Source organism: Sinocyclocheilus anshuiensis, unplaced genomic scaffold (genome assembly GCF_001515605.1).
Source record: "Sinocyclocheilus anshuiensis isolate Anshui unplaced genomic scaffold, SAMN03320099.WGS_v1.1 scaffold785, whole genome shotgun sequence".
NCBI lineage: Eukaryota > Metazoa > Chordata > Actinopteri > Cypriniformes > Cyprinidae > Sinocyclocheilus > Sinocyclocheilus anshuiensis.
In genome coordinates, this window is record NW_015536502.1 from 115,055 (window position 1) to 129,778 (window position 14,724).

Sequence of the window (14,724 nt, forward strand, 5' to 3'; positions counted from 1 at the left end):
TTTTTGCCACAAAGTGAATAATCATTGTAATATGAATGCTAATGCTAAATGATACCCAATATAATATGCGACTATAATAAAGGCATTTTATTCTGGTTTGGTGTTGATAAAGGTGCATTGAGCTTTACTAATTCAGAGAACCGAAGAACAACAACAAAAAAAGGCTGGGAAAAAATTGATTCAGGAGTTTATTGCAGCAATAAGAGCACCTGTTATCTGAAACTATATTCCATCCTATAAAGTTTTAACTCTGTTACTTATTTATGAGAAGGATTGTGCTGAGGGATTTAATTGCATTTTAAATCGTTTTTAAAATGAAAAACAATATGTTCTGATTGGCTTTTTCATACTTTTTAATAACTCTTTTATCTGCTTTGTGTCTATTTTCTGATTGTTGTCCAAATGTGTCTTAATACCTGAACATGAATTTTTAATTTGTCTCATAAATTAGCTCATTACTTCCATTCTATTAATTAGCATGCTGTTAGCACGGAACAAACAGGTCTCCAACCATGCCCATCTTTGTGCCAATGCATCATGGAAAGGACAGAATGCCAGCATTAATTTGCCCTGTTTTAAAAAGCAGCTCGACATGTGGCCAAGAAGGTGTCACACTGCGCTGATGACTGCCAATGAACATCTGAGCCGTGAAACATGGCAGTATGGCCACCATTCACCATTTGCACATCTGCAGCTCTCCCTTTAGGACAGAGGTGACATCTGTGTGCCAACAGATGCGAACCGTGGACAATTGTTACTCATGATTTGATTGAATTTGTTTTTAGTTCCTGAGCATATTATGATTGTAATTCAATTTTTCAATTCCAAATTGGTTTCAAAGTAATTCATCATTAGAGTTTATAAATACACACACGCACATTTTATGTCAAATAAATGCTATTTTTTTTACTTTCTATTCATCAAAGGATCCTGAAAAAATTGTCTGATGATAAAAAATTAATCTTGAGCACCAAATCAGCATATTAGAATGATTTCGGAAGGATCAGGTGACTTTGAAAACTAAAGTAATGATGCTGAAAATTCAGCTTTGCCATCACAGGAATAAATTACATCTTAAAATATTTAAAAATGGAAAACAAAATTTAAAATTGTGGTAATTGTACAGGTTTTACTGTATTTTTGATCAAATAAATGCAGCCTTGTTAAACATGTAGGGATTTCTAGTACATGAACGGACACTGCTATGCTCCTATCAGCCATCAGGAGGTTTGCTAATCATCCCAGCACATGACTCCAATATTCTGGGTCGACTTCCTGCCAGTCGTGTCGTCATCTACTCAGAGGAGTGATTAAAGATTGATCCAATCAAGAGACAACAAAGCTTTCTTTGTATCAAGGACTGAAAAGGTTCGTTCACAACATATAGAAACCACGATGTCTTGTGACCACCAATGAATAGAACTAGTATATCCAGCAGGAAAAGGATGAGTAAATTAACTAGTGCCCTCAGGCCCGCAACACGGGATCTAGACGTGACTAACACATGACTCCCATCACATCTGCTTCCTGGAACCCCAACGGACCTGCTTCCCTTACAAATTTAAGTAGTCAAGTTATCTACAAACATAAGAGACTTTTCAAAGCATGAAAAAAAATCTTACCGACCCCAAACTTTTGAACATGTTTTGTATTATACTGGTTATCATTTAGCATTATGATTCGTAGAAGTTAAAACAGCCATTATTAAAATGATTCATTTTGTGACAAAAGATCTTTGTTTCATACATTATGAAAGGCTAAGTCAATAAAAATGTGGGAAATGTTATCATATAATTTCAAAATTTCAGATTTTTATTTAGTGTACAAATTCTCCCATGTAATTAAAATACATAAGAAACCAGCCAACCATCCAGCAAAGTGCAGCATCAATTGCGGCATTGCACCAGTTAGAATACAAATTTTTATTTTTTTTTTTAAACTGTAATTACCTGAAGAAACCTTTTCACATTTGTCACTTCAAACATGAACTTTAAAACTGGTTTGTGCCTTTAAATGTAAGTTGCTAACAAGTTGCTAAATAAAGAACACAGCTACCACAAACATTCAAGTTTACATATTTTATGAATTGAACAACTATTGTAGTCATTACGTTGCAATTTGTGAGCACCTTTGATGGATGACCATGTAATTTATTTTGTTAAGTAAATGTTAAAAGAGTGTTAATTAGTGTTGTGCTAATTTTTTTATGGGTTTGCGAGGTGCACTGTTACTTGTCACTGGAAACTTGGTGCACGGTGAGGTTTTAGCAACTACAAATTGAGATCAGCATATCAAAAACAATTTCTACCTGTTTCTTTTGTTTGTTTTTTATGATCCACTGATCTAGTGCCTTTCAGTACAGTGGCACACAACACAAAGATGCAGAAAACAAAATATCAAACTCACAAGCGGGAACCGATTCTGATTTTTGCCCTAAAGCTGGTAAGAAGTATTACATGTGCACACATCTAACCATACCTCTCCTTTATCAGACACCACATTCATCTCCCTATATGAGGCCAAGGATAGGGCATGATTAGGACCCAATGAGCTCTCCCAGCAGGGCCTGGAAATATGCCCTCAGATCTCTGCAGGGGAGTGGGGCAAGGTGAAGATAGAAATACAACCCTCCGGTCCTCCCTCACCTGTCCCTGTCTCCTACCATCCATCCCAGTGCTTTCAGTCGCAGTGAGGCTGAAGGCTGGAATAATCGCTCGCATCCCTCGGCTGCAGAAACTCCCATTAGTATTCCACACCTGTGAAGTTTCAACCACAGTGGGAGACCACAGCATCATCCACATAGCTTTTTTTTTTTTTAAAAGACAGACAACAAGCCAATAAATAAAAAAATACAGTTAATACCAAAATATGGATGTCAACAGGTTTATATTGTGGCCTATTTGGCTTAATTCAGGTAGAAAAAAATATAATTTACAAATGTTAATTATTCTGAATGGCATAACTACATGTTTTTAATAACATAGCTTGCTCCTGCCTGTCAATATGCTTGAACATTAAATTGCATCAACACCACTTTACAGTAAGGTTCAATTCATTAATAATAGTTAATGCATTAGGTATCATGAAATAATAATAAAATAAACTTTTACAGCATTTATTAATCTAGGTTAATATTAATTTCTGCAAATACTAATACATTAACATTTCAAGTTGTATAAGTCAGCATAATGTATTATGAACAAACATGAATTAACAATAAACAAACAAAGTAACATTAATAAATGTTGTTAAAAAACTAATGATCTAATGAATCCTTATTGTATAGTGTAAACATCTATTTATTTTTTTCATCTATCCATCTATTCAGAGCTACGCTTAAATATCTGAATTTGCAGCTATATTCACATCTATAACTACAGAACATGTGCTCATTTATATATGTACAGATTTAACATTATAAATGTACATTTGTAATGTACAAATGTACATACAGTATATTATAATATAATATATAATTAATATAATTAATTTAATTTAATTTAATATAAAGTCTGACACTATAATATAACACTATAATACTAACCAGAAAACTATCAGAAAAGCCCTGTCTGTGAATTATTGTACAGTATACCTTAAAACTTAATTAAAACTACAAATGAAATATTTATCATAGATATTAAGATATATAACTTAAGATTAAAATATATTCCTGTATATCCAAATTTATAATAAAGATTATACAGGTGGAAGAGAAAGAATAAGAAAAAGAAGAAATTAAACTGAGCATACAGTAAGTTTGAGTAGTTTGAGAAAGGTCAGTACTTGAATCTGGTTTCTTTAGATTGCACTCAATGCACTGATGTGCAATATATGCTTTAGCCTTCAATGGCATGCTTTCCTCAAGCACCATCGACTGAACCTATGTACAATCACTATACAGCAATCATTTACAGCTTAACTCATCAAGAGCAGAATGTTTCAGACATGCTCAAAACAACAGGACCCTAAATGGCATCCGTGTTTGATTCAGTCAAGCTGCAAAGCCCCAAGGTCATGTGATTACAGAGCGAATTCCTTCTCTACCTCTTCAAAATAAGCAGCACAAATAAAAACAATTCCATACAAGATGCTTTTCTCAATGTGTAAACCTGAGGAATGTGTTTTATTCGCTTCCAATTTAAATGCAAGTTTTAATCAATACAAACTTAAACATTTGTGGTCAAACCGCAGGCCCACTGGTGGCAGCTAATCTTTAATTTGATACATCTGGCACATATGACAGTATCACCCGACAGCACAGCAGGATCTGGCCTCAGGACCTCCATTATGCATCAGCGTTTCCTCCCCTGCATGTCAGTCAGAGCGGGGGTTGATCAGCTACAGCTGGTAGAAAGTTCAGTCACTATATCAGACAAACCATCAACTCCGACGAGTATATTTCTCTCTTTCACTGCTCTGCACTGCCCCTTTCCTTGTAAGGTGCCATGCATTTTGTGTATTTCCAGCCTTCCCTCCTCTGTGTTCTCTCTTCCCTCACTCTGCACCTGTCTTATGGGTCACCAGTCACTCTGATGGGCTCTAAAAGCAGACATAGCCATTCTCACAGAGGTAGTGAAGCAGTACCTGCTGTAACACAAACTCACACATATGCACACACGCATACAGAACAAGAACCAAAATCACCTGCTGAGACCGACACAAACTAAAAACACCTCACACTGAGAGCCAGACATATGGAAATGGACATCAGCACACACCGTCACCTCATTACACTGCATAAAAAAAGCAGATCCTGTTTTTACTTTGGATGTCATCTGGCGACAGAACACAATGCCAAAACGGTTTATCAAACAAACATTGGACAGTAAAACACACTTTGGTTGGTACAATAGTCGTAGCTTGACGTGTGAGCTTGGGGGGGCCAAACCGAGTCGGTCGATTTGGTCAGTCGCACTTTTAAACACATTTTAGTTTTGCTATAGTAAATCTACAAATTCACACTCTGATAGAGCAGCGGAAGCAAGCGCTTGAGGTTGTCAAGGCAACCAGATACATTGCACGCGAATTACTGCCGCGCTTCTATTTTGCCACACTAAACTTGGCAATAAACACATTGAAAATAATGCACAATAAACATGTCAAAACGATCTCAAAGGAGGCTTTTATTAAGCAAATCAAGGAGTGAATACTCATCCAAAGACATTTGTGGGCTTGATTCAAGTTAACGCACAATGGCAGGCGCACACGTTCTATTTAGTATTAGGTTACTGAAAATAGACGACAAACAGTTTATATTCTAAAATCTATTTTTAGGTTGTGTTCTGTGTAAATTAAATAACATTTGGATATAAATGGTCGGCATAAAAGTAGAACACTGAGCCAATAAAATGGCTGTGTCCTGTGGATCACCTTTATCTGATTGTCCGGGTCCAGGTGTACTGACGAAACATGCTACCTATCAGATTGTGCTACCAAAAATATATTTGCATTGTTTTAAGGGTAAGTTTAGGTTAAGGGCAGGTGTGGACGGGTAGGTTTAGGGTCGGGGTAGGTATGGACATTAAAAAAAGCCTCAAACCACATGAATAAGATGCTGGTAGCACAATCTGATAGGTAGCATTTTTCGCTATCGATTTGTGCTACCTATCGTTTTAATGGGAGGTAGCACAATCTGAGCGGGTAGCACAAATCGTCAGAACACCAGTGTCATCAAGCACGACATTGACATCTTCATCGGAGTTTTTGCGTTATCTTGAGATTTCTCTGCAGTTCATGTATGTTGTTAAAAATGCTGAATATCTATTTTATGCCACACAACAGGCAAGCATTACACCAGTCATCCACCAAAATGCAGATTCGTCATGTGGCAATTTCTTACGCAAATGAGATTGATTTATTTACATATTTACTATATAGAAAAATCTTTATAATATATTTAGTAAAATCCTTCAATCGCTATGGGGGCAGACATATAGATGGATTGAGCAATAGACAGACACACTGTTGTGTTTTGTTGAATGAAGTAATTTCAACTTAAATTATATTAAACTGACAAAATCGTGTTGAATCTTGTATAACTTAAAAAATTTTATTATGAAGTTTAAATTTGATGTTAATGTTACAACATATTGCCATTATTTCTAGATCATTAAATTTTTTACAGTGTAGTATGATAACTAGATAGACAGAACAATAGATAGATAGAATGAACGAAAAAACGATAGATAGCTCAAATGAAAAAACGATAGCTAGAAGATATAGATAGAGAGACAGACAGCCAGAGTACAGTAGATAGATGAATAATGAAATGTTGCAGTCTGTCTGATTCGCTTCTAAAAATGACACCTCAACCATCAATTACTGGACCCTGTACTTAAATATTTAGCCGTGCTGTTTTTCTGGAGAGAGTGTGTCTGTTTGAGGGATTCAACATGCTCCAATAACAGATTACATCACAGAGAGCCTGTCAGAGAAATTCACTGAATTTACTAGAGGTTTTGGCAAATCTCACCATGTAATTTACTGAAGTAGGAGCTCTGTTCCTCTCATCTCCTCCAGGGAGATTAATTTCATATCCAGTGTCACATTGTGTTTTGTTTTTCCAGTAAATATTAAAGTCTCCCTGTAGAATCAGATAAGACCACCAAACACAGAGAGTGCACTATTTCAGAAATACTCTAGTTGCCAGTTGGAGGACAGCAGTATTTGGCCTCCCTCCCTCACTATCTCTCTCTCTCTGTCTCTGCATTTCAGTCAAACACATAGAGGCTAACAAAGATTTTAATAGTGAGCTGAATTACCTTTACTTGTGAGCTCACCAAGTAAACAGACATGATTAACAATATATCTGTTTGAGTGTGGACAGTTTACGATACTGAAGAAAATGCTAGTTTAGAGGTGAGGTAATATTAGTTTACATAGTTAACCAGCTAGTTTATGCTGGTTAGTGCAGTTTTCCTGTTTAGGCCTAGTGAAACAATGCTGTTCACCAGCAAAACAGCTGATGAGACAGCAGAGTAGTGAGACTCTCTATTTCTCTCCATTATAATTTGTGGCAATTTCAAAGCACTTTATTTTGCATGATTGTTTCATAAAGCATCAATTAAAATGCCAACAGAAGAAAACATATTTTGCCACAATGGCAAAAAAAATAATATAACGATATAATACAAACGAAATTACAACCGAATAAAATAAACATTCAACAAGACATTACTGAACATTAAGAATATACTGATGTATACAGAAAACTGAATATGATAACCGCAGTAGCTGGTTTCTGAGGGTGTGAAGCTCCATGACTTTTTCGGTAACAAATGCATAACTGTCCTCCTCCAGTCCTCTTTTTTCTGACTTGAATTTAATTTTGGAGTTTTGAAGATGTTTTGAAGAATTTCACTCTTATTAGATTTATGGCAGTGAAGCAGAAACTCCGTCTCAAGCTCACCAGTATTATGAGTACAGGCTATTTCTTCCTTAGGAAACCATGTTCCTCTCTCTCTCTCTCTCTCTCTCTCTCTCTCCTTCATTTTCAAAGTGGGGCAGCAGCGGCAGGTGAAAGCCTGAGTTTTTGATCTGCTGGCTTGGCCAGTGGCTTGTTTGGCAGCAGTGATCTTCAGTGCCTGGGAGAGCAGTTTGTCAGCTCTCACTGCTGCGTGTAATTAATCAGGATGCTCACTAAACCCAGAGTCCAAATGATTCTAATTACTTTTCATTATGGTCCTGCTGGCCCAGGCATACTGCTGCTTTCTGTCACTTCATCAGAAGATGCACCAGCCAGAAGCATTAAAATAGATCGAAAAAGCAAATGCATCAATTTTTATTTTTATCTTTATTTTATTTTATATATATATTTTTTTTTGGATGGAACACCCGTGAAAGTCATGGTTTGTTTTGTGCCCTGGATTGTGGGTAAATGATTAATTATTAAAGCAAATGATCTGCAGAAAGTGCAACATGATTACTGATCAAATTAAGACAGGTATGATTGCTGACAGAAAATACTGCAACACTTAGGTTACATTTGGTTATTGCATTAGGTATCATGAACTAACAATTAACATTTTTCATTAATATTTATCTAATTCATGTTAATTTATAAACATAATATTGCTCAATGTTAATAACTAATAACTAATTAAATATATTAAATATTTATGCAACATGAAAAGTTACAAATGTATGTAGAAATTAATATAGATAAATGAATTGAACAACGTTTACACATTTGAAAATGAATCTGAACAACTTTTTACGTTTTTAGAATTTCATAATGTAAAAAGTAATATTAACCTAAATTTTAAAAAATCTGTAAAAATGTTGTTCATTGTTAGGTCATGATACCCAATGCATTAACTAATGTTAACAAGTTTAATCTTAGGGTAAAATGTTACCCAAATAATTAAACTTTTTTTATTATTATTGTTTGTTTGTTTGTTTTTTCTTTCAGCGCTTACAACAATACTGTTTGCAACCTTGCTTTTTTTTTTTTTACTTTCCTTGTTGTACAATATCTCCTTTTTCATGTTGTGGCTTAATGTGGTTTCCTGGCGGTGTGCAGTAACCTTGGTAACCAGGTTGATGAGTACCGCAGGGTAGATTTGGTGTGGTTATCTATTTCCGCTCTGGAAAAGTCCAGAGGATGTGTCTAGAATATCCCAGCTAAGTGCCTCAGATAAGAGCCACAGGGAAACAGAGGTGGCTCTGGAATGACTGACACAGATTGCCATCACCGCTGTCGCTGAAATAAACAAGATTTCATATTATAAAGAGCAACTTATTCATAAAATAATATACATATTAACAAAAAAAAGTGTGTCTGTAGTTTAAGGCAAGTCACTACAGGGAAAACCATTGTTTTTTTCATGAATCAGTCCATTTTTTAGATTTTGGGCTATTTCGCTCCCTGACTAGTGAAAGAAAACTTATTTCGTTACACTTTATCTATTTGTCTCTTTGTATTTCGATTAAAAATAAAGGCCATTTTCATTAAAATTAGTTCAGAAACCGTAGCTAGAAAACTCAGTAGCAGTTCCATACATCAGACTTTCCTGTTTTATATTCTGTATTCTGAGGGTTTTTGCAAAAGAGTTTGTTCATATATCATTTGCCTGATTTATTCAACATTTTATTCCTAAAACATGTATATTTATTCTATTTCTGTCTGTTGACTGTATTTTCTGATTTATGGAGAGGTAAAAAGACATCCAAGAGCTATCCAAAATCCCCTTTGTAAAAACCTTTAACTCTAGAGAGCGTTGAACCTGGCTTTATCCACTGTTCAGATTTCTGTTCAGGAAATCTTTGCAAATTATTGCATATTTAATTATTTATATTGAAAAAGCAGTTCAGAAAACTGGATGTAACTTTGCACAGAAAGGTTGATAAGTGGTTTTAATTAAACTAGTCCCATGTTAAGACGTGTAAAGTCTCGAGTCTTTATTTTCACTTTCAAAACAATTTGTATTTTAATGTATACTTTGGTGCAATGCCTTGCCCCATAAACTTCCACTGTAAGTACATTACTGCAAGTGCAAGGATGAGTCTGAATTATTTTCTAAATTTAAACACACACACACGGGCCCATCAAAAACCAAGCATTTAAACTGAAAGAAGTTACATATACACAGTATAACCCAACATTCTAAACTTTACAGTCAGCTACAGTACAGTATATCAAATCATTCAAATCATGTCCATGTCATTGAGATATCTAACCCACACCAAAGGGATTCCAACTCATCTAAGCTCACACTGAGTTCCCAGAGCTCTGTCTGTTTATCAGTTCACCTCAGCACTTTCACATATTCTCACTGAATTATTAGCAGTAAAAGTATTGGTGAGGTCTGCATGAATGGGATGTGATTTTGATGTGATGATCTACTGTACATCCCAGACTTGGATTTTACATGTACATGATTCAGACTACAACAATCATATTTGGATCTAATAATTCACATTCGAATCGCTTGAATTATTAAGGAAAGGCTTCCACAGATCAAACAGAATTTAGTCCTAAAGGCCTCTAAAACCAGACTCCCATAGTTCCTCACTGTAAACCAAATGTAGACAAAGAAATGCAAGACATTAGCTTAAACCTGTTAATTGCTTCAATTCCTGGGAGATTTTTGTCCTCTCTTTGTGATTCTACACAGGACACCCCATTTTGTTCCCATTACACTGGTGATTTGTCATCTGAGCAGCTGTATTTCCTCGGGGTCGGGTTTATCCCTTTACTCTTCCCTTTGGGATGCTGCAGAGATGAGGAATTATTTGGGATTTTCATGTATCACAGCACTTTCTGGTCTTGTCGAAAGATAGAGTGAACATATACTCACCCACACACACACACACACACACAGCCTTGTCAAACACACACAAAAACATACAGCAAATGCACACACTCACACTTTCCGTCCTCTGTTGTTCATTTGTCTGGGATCAGCTTAGAGTCCTCACTAATTGGCACCTGAATTCGGCTACACAACAGTCTGTCAGCTGTGAATGACAGAGAGACGAGTACAGGGAAAAGGTATCATTATTTGCCTTACACACACATGCCTCCTCAAAATAAGGGGGTAGAACTTTCTAAATAAATACATTTACATGATAAATAAATGTACATGTTTAATAAACAAATACATTTACATGCTTGGATAAAAATCTGTTTTATGAGAATACACAGATACTTTTCAATGGCTATCAATCGAGACAGCTCCATTACACCTTTTGTTTAGTTACAGTAACTGGAGAACGCTAACTAGCCAAACCATCAACTACTAACATTCTCACACTCAAAACAGTACAGCACAGCACTAGCAACACCATAGTTTTTGTTTCCAGGGAATGCACATGCTGATAAAATGTATACTTGGAACTGACTCTAGATAATAGCATCAGCCAACTGAATAAATGTAAATGTCTTCAGCTGAAGAGAGTTGCTTTATTGCCTCAATTACGTTATGAAGAGAGATGCAACCGCTTGGCCAAAAAGACATGAAGCAATGTTACCAGTACACTATTAGGGACTTAAATATACTGTACATGAGGAGTTGAGGTGAATGTCCTTCTTTGTGTCCTGTAGATAAATGGATGGGGTAATGGGGCCTAGAAGTGAAGATATGACCCCGGAGCGATGGGGCTGGGGAGGTTTGTGGGTGAATTCACACGGAAAAATAATCGCAATGGGAGGAAAATCAATTTCTTCAATTTGTGGCAATTCCATGGAGAGCTTTTTCAACAGTGATGCAACAAAAGACACTCTTGCCAGGCAATTACACATAATTTAATAGAGTTCACCTGAAGTCTACTAACCACTAGTTGTAGATGTGAAGTGTGCTGGGAAAAGAGAAACTCCCATTACCTTTCCAAGGTTGTATTTACCTTCCTGAAAGGACGGAGTATTCACAACCCATCAGAACAACCTCATCTGGAGTTATAGCTCTGATTGGTGGAGTTGTGATGTTTGACAAACAAGATTTCTGATCACATCACTGCATTGAATTTGGACGTTTCTTTCTTAAAACCCTGCAAGACATGTCAAACATGACCACAGCAGCTTGGAGCAGCTGCCTGCAAATTTTCAGCATCACAGCAGGTTTTTGTCTCCAGTGGGGAGTTTGTGTCTGAGGTAGTTTTAGACAGAGGTTCAATGTTGCCTCCAACAGGCTTGAAGCAGCAAAACATTTTTGAAGTGTTAGGATGTCAGGCATTTTTCACATATCAAGTGTCAATTGTTTACTGAATGTTTAAGAAAATACTGGCTTCATCATTTATACTACCATTCAAATGCTTGGGGTCTGTAAGAGTTTTTAAAGTGTATTCAAGAAGCCTCTTATGCTCACCAAAGCTGCATATATTTGATTAAAAAAATACAGTTAAAATGTAAAATATTATTACAGTTTATAAAAACTAAATAAATGTACATTTTAAAATGTAAGTTATTCCTGTGTTGACAAAGCTGAATTATTCAGCATTCATTAGTCCAGTCTTTAGTGTCACATGACCCTTCAGAAATCATCCTAATATGCTGATTTGGTGCTCAAAAAAACATTTTTTGTTATCAATGTTAAAAACATTTGTGATCCTTAATATTCTTGTGGAAAAAGTGACACTTTTTTCAGGATTCTTTATAAAAAGTTATATTCTTATATTATATTCCAAATAAAAAGTTCAAAAGAACTATGTAAAATAGAAAACCTTTTGAAACATTATAAATGCCTTAACGGACACTATCAATTTTTATGCATCCCTGCTGAATAAAAGTATACATTTCTTTCAATAATAATAATAATAACAATACTAATACACTCTTAAAAATAAAGGTGCTTCAAAAGGTTCTTCAAGCAATGCCATAGAAGAACCATTTTTGGTTCCACAAAGAACCATTCAGTCAAAGGTTCTTTAAAGAACCATCTCTTTCTTACCTTTTTGTAATCTGAAGAACCTTCTTTCGCCACAAAGAACCTTTTGTGAAACAGAAAGGTTCTTCAGATGTTAAAGGGGTGGTTGACTGGTTATTTTCTAGGCTTGATTGTGTTTATGGGGTGCAGTCTAACATGTGTTAATGCTTCGTTTAAAAAAAAAAAAAAAACGCATTATTTACCTTTATTCTACACTGCTCTGTCCCTTCTCCTATAAATGCGCTGATCATTCCCTGCTTTTATGAAGCCCCTCCCTCAGAAATATGGGATGGGCTCTGTAGCCAGATTGAGACGCAGAGTATATTAGTGAAGAGGATCGCGCAGAACCTGTGCAAGAACGGCTCTTAAAGGCAGGGTAAGCGATTTCTGGTAGCCAATGTTGATATTTGAAATCACCAAAACAAACACGCCCCTACCCCAAAAGGGTCTTGCCCCTATTTTGATAGCTCCGCCCCACATATACGTACGCAACTCAGGCAACTATTAGCTCTGTGAAACAAAGCAAAACCAATGTTACACCGTGTCTACATCGGACGTGAGCGGCGCGGTGCGACAAATCCCCTACGGCTTTATCCTGATTAAAGCTTTAATACAGTACGGCAACCGCACGCCATGTATAACCATGTATAATGCTTCTCATAGCTATGTGAAAATAAGTGTATAAATGGAACAGTTAATTGTTTGAGCTGAGCTGATGATCTGAATGAGAGATTGTGAGAGAGAGAGAGAGAGAGAGAGAGACAGAGAGATGCAGAGCGTGTGCAGAGCAGGGGAACACGAGGAACAGTATTAAGAACCGCTGCTTTAGAACATTGATTTTGAAACTTGTGAATCCATTAGAATCGTTAGAAGTCAGAATCGCGATTCATATATGAATAGATTTTTATGTGCACACCTAGTTTTCTTCCTCTTCTCTAAAGCAGGACAGCATGGCCCCGCCCCATTTGTTGCATGTTCCTGGGGGCGGGGTTTATCAGGGTTTGTGATGTCACAAACCCGGAAAGTAACTCGTTGTAGTCCCTAGCAGCCGCTTTTGTAGGCATTAAACTGCCAGAATTTTAAAAGACGATATCTCCGTTTGCATTGAACTTTCAGCTTCGTAACTTTGCAGATATTATTTATGCTCAAACAGCAACATTACACACTAACTAACGTTAAAAAAAGTGAAATCGCAAAAAAAGGTTCTTTATGGAACCATTTAGACAAAAAGGTTCTTCTATGGCATCGTGAAGCACCTTTATTTTTAAGAGTGTAATGACCCAAACTTTTGAAGAGTAATGTAGGTTACAGGCCGAATTGAGCACTGAGTGGCTCCCTCCAGCACATTATTAGCTCAGATTGACTGAATATACTTATATAAAATATGAATGTTGACCATCATTAGCTTTCAATCCAAGTTGACAAATGTAATTTATGACAAAACACTAACTAAATAAACAGGAAATTAAGCAGAATTTCCATCTCATCTGTTCAAGAGAACAAAACCATAACTTCTTGCGCAAAAAAAAAAAAGTACATAGAAATTGGTAGTAAATTTCACATGTAATTACAAAGAAATGGCAAGTAACTTGAATTTTGAAGTAGAAAAAGTGAAATAATATTTTCTTATAAAATTTACAACAATATTTTTTTACAGTGGACAGAATTAAAAAAAAATTCACCTTTAGTGAGCAAATATTATTTTTATAATGCTCATTTTGGAAATTGTATTGCCACAATTTTTTTATGCAATATTCCACATTTCATCTGAAAATATGCAGCTGGAAACCCAACTAGTGACCCGCAAATGCAAACATACTCACTAATCATTTATGGAAACATGTAAATATGACAAGCATGCCTACACTCATCTTTCCAAACACATGCATGAAACACAAACACTAATTTGCTTGCACATAAACATCAGGCTTTATGGGTTTTCTATATGAAGGACTGATCCATCACGCCAGTCCCAGAAGAGTTGTGAAATATGGCTAGCCTAGGGCAAGTTTGCTTTGCCTTTATACCAGGGAATGGAAGCGTAAGGTCAGACTGTACAAGTGCAAAGAAAAGGGCTAACATAACTGATGATTATCGCCTGTATGTGTGTGTGTGTGTGTGTGTGTGTGTGTGTGTGTGTGTGTGTGTGTGTGTGTGTGTGATAAATATAGCTCACCGAGGGCAAGTTTGCTTTGCCTTTATACCAGGGAATGGAAGCGTAAGGTCAGACTGTACAAGTGCAAAGAAAAGGGCTAACATAACTGATGATTATCGCCTGTATGTGTGTGTCAGAGAGCGTGTGTGTTAAATAAAAAGGATGTAAGGTTACTGGTCTGAATGAACTCTTTCTTTAAGAAGCAGT